Source organism: Diceros bicornis, chromosome 34, assembly GCF_020826845.1.
Source record: "Diceros bicornis minor isolate mBicDic1 chromosome 34, mDicBic1.mat.cur, whole genome shotgun sequence".
In the NCBI taxonomy this organism is placed as follows: Eukaryota; Metazoa; Chordata; class Mammalia; order Perissodactyla; family Rhinocerotidae; genus Diceros; species Diceros bicornis.
In genome coordinates this window covers 858,099-865,816 of record NC_080773.1, presented here as the reverse complement: position 1 = coordinate 865,816, position 7,718 = coordinate 858,099, and positions in this window count along the sequence as shown.

The following is a 7,718-nucleotide window of genomic DNA, read 5'->3' as shown; positions in this document are numbered from 1 at the left end:
CTGTCAACTCTGCTCTGCAGAAAACCTTCACAAGCCACCTGAAGAACACACGGGGGAAGTTTCCCGGTGGGTAGGCCTCTCTCCATAGGAGGACCAGGGTGGATGGGGGATCTCTTGTATGTCTGCCATTGGCCCCTCAGTCAGCTGGGAACTCCTGGGAGGCAGCAAATGCTGGGGACAGGGCCTGGGCCTCGGCAGGGGGTCTCTAAACCTTCCGGGGTCCTTAATGCACCAGTTCTGCTTTAGGACTCGGCTTCCCTAAGTGTCAGGTACTAAGTTGAGCCAAATTGGAGATTTTCAAGTGTTTATAGCAACAGAACCCCATGCCCAGTTGAAACTCAAAGCAGTCAAAACAGAGCTGTTCTGTAGAACTGGGGAGTGGAGACCCCAGTGACCAACAGGAGAGCCCCCTCCCAGTACCATGAGACCTTAGCGCTCAGAGGAGCCCAGTGAGAACACTCCTTCAGGCAGTTTGAATCTCTTGGGTTTGCAAAGAAAAGGGATTTGCATTCAGACCCCTCACATTATTCCTAAATTTATCCCTCGTTCTTTCCCCTCCCCTGAGAGAGAGCTCTGAAAATCTTAAGGAACTCAATAGTCAAGACAAGTCCTTGAGCAGAGAACTGATGATCAAGGTAGAGTGGAGGCTGGGGGTCTGGAAAGAGAGGAGGGGTGCGGAGGAGGGGCACTGGGCAGGCTGTGGTTTTGATAGTTTCTCCCTTGAACTTTCTCTGAAACATTCCCGTCTATCTCATCCAGATTAACAAGCAGAGGGATCTGTTCTGCCCATGGGAAGGTGGGGTGCCATTTGTGGGCGGGAGGCCCTGGTCATGAGACACAATGGTGTTGGCTGGGCTGTTCCAGGAGGAGTTGCCGAGCTGGCGCCATCAACAGGTCTCTGGCTTCCATGTATGTCCATCCTGCTGGATGTAGCTTCTTCCAGGCTGTTGGGTGGTTGGGGTGGGTTTAGCCCTCAGCCTAAACCTATCCTCAGGAAGCCAGGACCCTGCTGCTCCTTCTATCTTCACCACATCTCCAAGGGGCTGCATCCTGCCTGCCCCAGGGATGTGCGTGGCAGAGGATTCCCATGGCCCAGGTGGAAAAACAGGCTGCTCATCCTCAGGTGAGAGATGTGTGTGCATTCTGGGACTCCCCACTGGACCCCTAGAGCAGTCACTTCACTTGAATCAACCACAGGAGTCTAACCTGAGTGCCTGGTTGGCAATGACATATGCCCCCAGTGGCTTATGAGAAGCGTCTAGGCAACTGATGGATTCTTAGTGGATCCTGCTGAAAGGACCTTAGGAGCTTCATGTAAACGGGGAATCAAAATGTCCTGTCATCCCCTTCTCTGTTGATCAGAGGTGGCACCTTGGAGGTCCAGTTCTTGAGTGGATAAAGAAAGAGTTCAGGGGCCGTCCCTGTGGCGCAAGCGGTTAAGTGCGCGCACTCCGCTGCGGCGGCTCAGGGTTCGCCGGTTCGGATCCCGGGTGCGCACCGACGCACCGCTTGTCGACCTATGATGTGGCAACGTCCCATATAAAGTGGAGGAAGATGGGCATGGATGTTAGCCCAGGGCCAGTCTTCCTCAGCAAAAAAAGAGGAGGATTGGCAGATGTTAGCACAAGGCTGATCTCCTCACAAAAAAAAAAAAAGGATTCAGTGCAGGGGAATGTCCTGAGGCGTTCCTTGGGGAGGAGAAGGCTTTGGCTTGGCCTCTGGCCCAGCCTGGGGCCCAGACACTCCACGGGACTGGGGCAGGCAGGAGCCACTCAACCAGACTCCCAAGACACCCCGTCCTCTCCATCCATGACTCAGCCCAGGACCAAGCTTTGAGAGCTCAAGGGACAGGACTCTTGTCAGTGGTGGGGCTGGGGGTTAGGCAAGGATGTTGGAACAGGGCCTCTGACTGAGAGGGGCAAGCGGCCTCTCTTCTGTGGGCCCCTGAGCAACACACTGCCTATGTTTGGGTCTCTGTCTCCTCATCAGGGAAATGGAGGGATGGTGATTGTGTGGTGCAGGCCTCACAGGGTGGTGTTGAGGTAAGAGGGAGGAAAGGAATGTGGGAGCTTTCTGCCTACTCCACCTGGAGGGGTGAGGGCCAGAACAATGATGACAGTCTTGTGACACTGAGTCCTCATGAGAACCTGTGTGGTAGCCGGAGTTCTCACACTTTCCAGATGAGGAAACAGGCTCAAGGAGGCCAGGCCACAAGCCCAAGCTCACACCCAGAGTGAGAGTTGGAGCTGGGCTTGTTCTGGAATCACAAGACCTTGGAGGATGGAATGACATTGGTACCAGTTGACTCAAGTCAGATGTCCAGTGTCGGAGGCCAGTGGTGCTGGAGAGAAATGGGGTGAGGGGAGTATGGCCTCACTGACACTGTCCTCGACCCTGGCAGGAGGGGCCCTCCACGTTTGCTCCCCCAGAGAGCAACCCCCAGAGAGTGCAGGAGAAGCAGCAGCAGCGGCAGGTTAGTGTGCCTGTGGGGGAGGGGCTCTGTGCTCCCAGCTGGAGGCCTGAAATCAAAAGATGAGGGCCCTTCATCTTGGTGCCACAGTGTCTGAATCCCCCAGTAGAAGTGACCAAGAGGAGGGCCTGGAAGAGCTGGTGCAGGATGAGTGTGTTTTGGGGAGGGCAAGGGACTGCACACCCTGTGATTTGCCAGAAGCCGGCCCTGGGAGGTGAGGAGGAGGAGTGTGGTGTTCTTGGGGTGTGAAGGGAGTAGGAATTGACGGGAGGCTGCTGAGGGTCCTAGGCTGCTCCTCGTGGGAACCCTGGGGTGGGCCAGGTGGCTGAGTGTGGGGACTTTTCAGGAGAGGGTCTACATGGGGTCGACTTGAGAGCAAAGGTTCATCCCACCCACACCCCGATGTCACAAGGTGTTGTCCCCTATCTTGGAACTCTGCTCAGTGACCTGCTGATGCTGCACCTGGTGATGGGTGACTATTTCGAGGTGGGTGCACCTGAGGTCTAGGCAGGAAGGACCAGGATTCTGAGCCTTGGGATGCGGGAGCCCCCGAACTGAGCTCTGAGTTCTCAGCACTTGGCACTTCTCCTCTCATGAAAGCCTTGCAGCCACCGCTGGCAGCTGGGGCATCAGGCCTATTTTAGCGATGAGTGAACAGAGTTTCTGCCAGAGAAACCCATTCCAGTTACCCAGGCTGGGGAAGCTCAGAGTTGCCTGATGGCAGAGCTGCGTGAGGTTTTATCTGAGCTGGACTCAGCCTGTAACTCCCATGTTGCCCATGAAGGGAGAAAGAAGTCGGCCCCCCCCAAGTCAGGAAGCACATAAGTGCCTGAGCAGTCCCCTCTGCCTGAAGCCTCAGCCTCCAAGTCTGTCATCAGAGAGAGTTGTGCTGCCAGGTCCCTCAGTTACACCCCCATGTCCTCCTCCTCTGGAGCCCAGAGGCAAGCCTAGGTCCAAGTCCTGTTTTCTCTGCATGCCTGGCCCCCTCTGGGGATCTGGCAGTAGTGCAACATGAGAAGGGGTGGGCATAGGGAGCTAGTCAGGCTAGGGGTCTTTGTCTGATGTACTCTGGCTGTCTACCTTCCAGGGGAATGGGATCAACCTTGAGAAGAGTACTGAGGAGCAGCTGTGGCACTCCCTGCAGGGGAGAGGAAGGAGGTGGAAATCAGAGACCTTCTGGGCAGAACAGTCCTTGGCTTCACCCGCTGTATCTTACATTGAGTGGAAGAGTTTGATACCAGAGAAGTGGGAGACCCATCCAATTGGCGGGTGGGTTGAGGGGAGGATGGCATCAAGGAAATCTTCCTGGAGGAGGGGCTGATTATTCCCATTCTGAGAACTGGTAGATCCTGGATGGAACTGGAGGGAAGGATGGTTTCCAGGACTGGTCCCCTGCCCCACTCCTCACCTCCAACAAGACCCCTGCAGCATCCCCCACCCAGGCCCTGTCTGCATCCTCTCCTTCCCTCTGGTCCCAGGAATACCGAGTCATGAGGGAGATCCTGCTGCTCCAGGAGGCTGCAAAGAATTACAAGCTAGAGCCCGAGGGAGCCATTTGGGGCCTCGTTCCAGGACATGGAGTTGCTCAACGAGAATGAGAGGTGAGGCCGGGCAGGAGTTGGGTGAGGGCAGGGGTGGACTCTCCCTGTTGGCCAGTCCAGAGAGCCTGTCTCCATGGTGCCCCACTCATCCCCCGGCCTGATTACATGGTGATCTCTGGGACACCCAGACTCCAGCTGCTGGGCAGGCAGTGGGGGGACCCCTGAGGTGTGGTTCCTGGTAGGCTCACAGGTGCCTCTCTGTCCTGTAGCTACACCTTGTCCTGCCAGCCAGAGCGCTAGACCTAGTTGGCCTGCAGAGTACGCAAGGCCAAGAAGAACCGGCCATCATCAAGGTCAGGGGTGAGTGAGTGTCTGGGCCGGGGTGACTGACTCCTAGGGGTTCAGTAAGGCTTTGGGCTAAGCGTGGTCTTGGGGAGTCGGATAGCTGGCACTGGGATCCCAGCTCCACTATTGACCAGTCCTGTGACTGGGGTGACTCTCTTCAGCTTCCTGAGACTCCGTTTCCCCCTCTGTGAAATAGGTAATACTAAATGATCGCTCACGTGGCAGGGACAAATGGGGTACTGGTGGCTGACAGCACTGAGCACAGGGTCTGGAGCACCCAGTGCAGTGGGGACATGGTGGGGGGCCATGATTCTGAGGGAGGCCACGCAAGATAACCCGACTCTTCTACTCAGCCCCCAGGCCCCAACCCCGAACCCCATACCAGTGGCCGATCACAGCCCCATCCTCAGCAGCGGGGACACAGCTGGGATGCTTGCGATGCACAGGGTCAGCTCCTCCCATTTGATGGGAAGGGGAGCATTGTAAGCTGATTCCTGGGGTCCCCTGAAGCCCAAGAGAGAAGGGATGACCCCATCCCAGCTCCCTGACATCTCTACCTCAGCACCTACTCACCCATTGGGGAGAGACAGTGGTTATTTGTTGTAAATAATAAATGACATATTTGAATATTATATTAAAGTCCTGTTCCCTTTACAGCTTGGGAGTTGTGGTGTGGTTCTGTCGCTTTCTGTAGGCATGTGAGTGAGACACAGAATCTCACATTTCTCCTTGAATCAAGAACTCTTCTGGGCCGGCCCCGTGGCTTAGTGGTTAAGTGCGCACGCTCCGCTGCTGCCGGCCTGGGTTCGGATCCCGGGCGCACACCGATGCACCGCTTCTCCGGCGATGCTGAGGCCACGTCCCACATACAGCAACTAGAAGGATATGCAACTATGACATACAACTATCTACTGGGGCTTTGGGGGAAAAAAATAAATAAATAAAATTATAAAAAAAAAAAAAGAACTCTTCTGAGTCATCAACTTATTGTATGTTGGAGAAGGGAGAAAGGCCAGCCCCCTTTTTGGCTAGTGACATCACTCCCAATTCCCCCTAACTCCGAGAACAAGTTCATTTCAGTATCATTCAGCCGCTCCAGGGGCGGACACGGTCCCCGGCCAGTTCTCCTGGGATTTAAAGGTTAATGGTACTTTCACAGGCAAAGCAACAACCACTGAAATGTGGATGTCTTTAAAACAGCACTACCCAGGACCAGGTCGTGCCATAGGCAGGGGGTGCCTTTCTACATTCTGGAGGAAGAAGGAATGTTTTCTGCTTCTCCTGTTGAGGTTTCTTTTGACCAAATTTTAGGAACTTGTAGTTTTCTAGTTCAATCTCTGGAATTGCATCAGCTGTAAGTGGGGAAAACAATGTAAAAAGATCAAAACATGCATGTGGAGAGGACAAGGCCCGCAAAGGTGATTTGCAAATGGACTAAAGGCAGACAGGACTTTCCCTCCTGATACCCCTCTAGTGCCTCCATGTTCACCACTGACCTAGAATTGAATCCTGCTGGGGTCCATGTCCAGGACTGTGAAATCTGTTTCCTGCTGTTTTGTATCCAATGGGAAAGATCTGTGACGCAGCTTTAAGTCTACCACTGGGCCTCATTCCATAAACACGACCGACCGCTCTCTGTGAACCAGGATTTCCAGCACCTCTGCCTTCCTTATGCCATTCACTTTAGGGCAGAAATTCCCTAGAAGGCCCCCAGCCTCCTCCCTGGCTTGGTCTGATGGATCCCGGGTGAGCTCTGCTTTACCAGGATAAGGACCATAATCCTGGCCAGTGAGTGACCCCACACTGTCCCTTGCTGTCCAGGTGACATCTGAGGCCGTGTCATTCTGAGGTCCATGGTCTTAGACAGTCCTCCAGTTTACATACTCAGTGTTGATGTTGCCAACTTGTCCAAATGGGGCAATTTGGCCCGAACCATTAAAGTGTGTCACCCTTGGGTGGTTGTGTTTTTTTCCCCTGTCTTGCGCTGTGGTTACATTACAACCACCTGATGGGTTGTGAACCCTGTTTGGAGCTTTGAAAGATGAGGCATGACAGGGGTGTGGGGTGGTCCAGCAGGAAATGCCACGGAACAGATGATCCATGGTCGTGCATGAACACAGACTTAGCAATTAAAATACTGAAATGCTTCCCATCTGGTGGTGAATAGACACTGCTCTGACCTCACACCGAGAACCCACCCCGTGACCAGGAGCTTTCAAGGGGTTACCAAGTGGCATTTTGAACCTCATCCCTTGGAAACACCCTGTAAGACAAGAGCCAGATGAATCGCTTGGCACTTGTGAGTTATCGCCTCCTTTCTGATGGCTGCAAGTGTCACCCAGACACACAGGCTGGACTCTGCCAGGGAAGCCTTCTCAGGACAGGCAGAAGCTGAGGATGAATCCTGGTTCCCGGCATCCCAGGCCCTTCCTGACAGGGCACAGCCACCCAGGAAAGTGGTTTGGTAATGGAAAGACTATGAAGGCAATACTTCCCCTCCAAAGAGAAAGAGAAGTACCAATAGTGAAAGCTTGATTCCTCAAATAGTCAATTAAATCTCAACAAGCAGTGAGTTCTTGTCAGATTACTGATGCCGAAAAATGGTCTCTTGATAATAGCATAATCCCCCAGCTGCCATGTCCATCTTCATGAATCAAATTTCCAACACATATGGATCTAAAAAACTGAGGGAAATCTGGTATTTCCTTAGATGCAACTCTGAAGTAGCATGCAAGAAGGAACACAAAAATGGAGACCTAGAAGTAAATATCTAATTTGAGAACATAGACATCGAAGTGCTTTGGAAATAATATTTTGGAATCTATTGGAATATTACACAAAAAGAATAATCCACTTTAAGTAGGTTTTACTGTGACTGTATGGGGAAAAACTGAATCATCCTGTGACGTTGATAACTCGCTGCTGACTTGAAAGTACAAATAAATAAAGTACATAGTAAAGGAAAATGAGAGAACAGCATGAAAAAGGAAGATCTTTCTCTCCTCACCTGCAACTCAACCTCTCACCTCAGAAAGAAACCACTGTCTATATTTTCTATTTCACGCAGCAGAGTTTAATAAAAGAAACGTATTGTTATATTTCAAAGTTTCAAGAGCTCAAAGCACAAAAACATTTGGGATGCTACCAAGAGACCTCACTGAGGTGCCTGCTCCATTTCATCTGCTGTCAAGACGGCCTTCTTGGCCCCTCACTTTCTCTGCCTCACTAGCAAGTCTGTCCGCCATCAGTGCTATCACCAGTCTCTCTCCTGTGCTCTTCACTGCCCTTTCCTCCTTCCTGATACCTTCCTCAGTCGCCAGAAATTGTTGGCAGTGGAGCTGTGGAATGCCCAGATCAGCTCC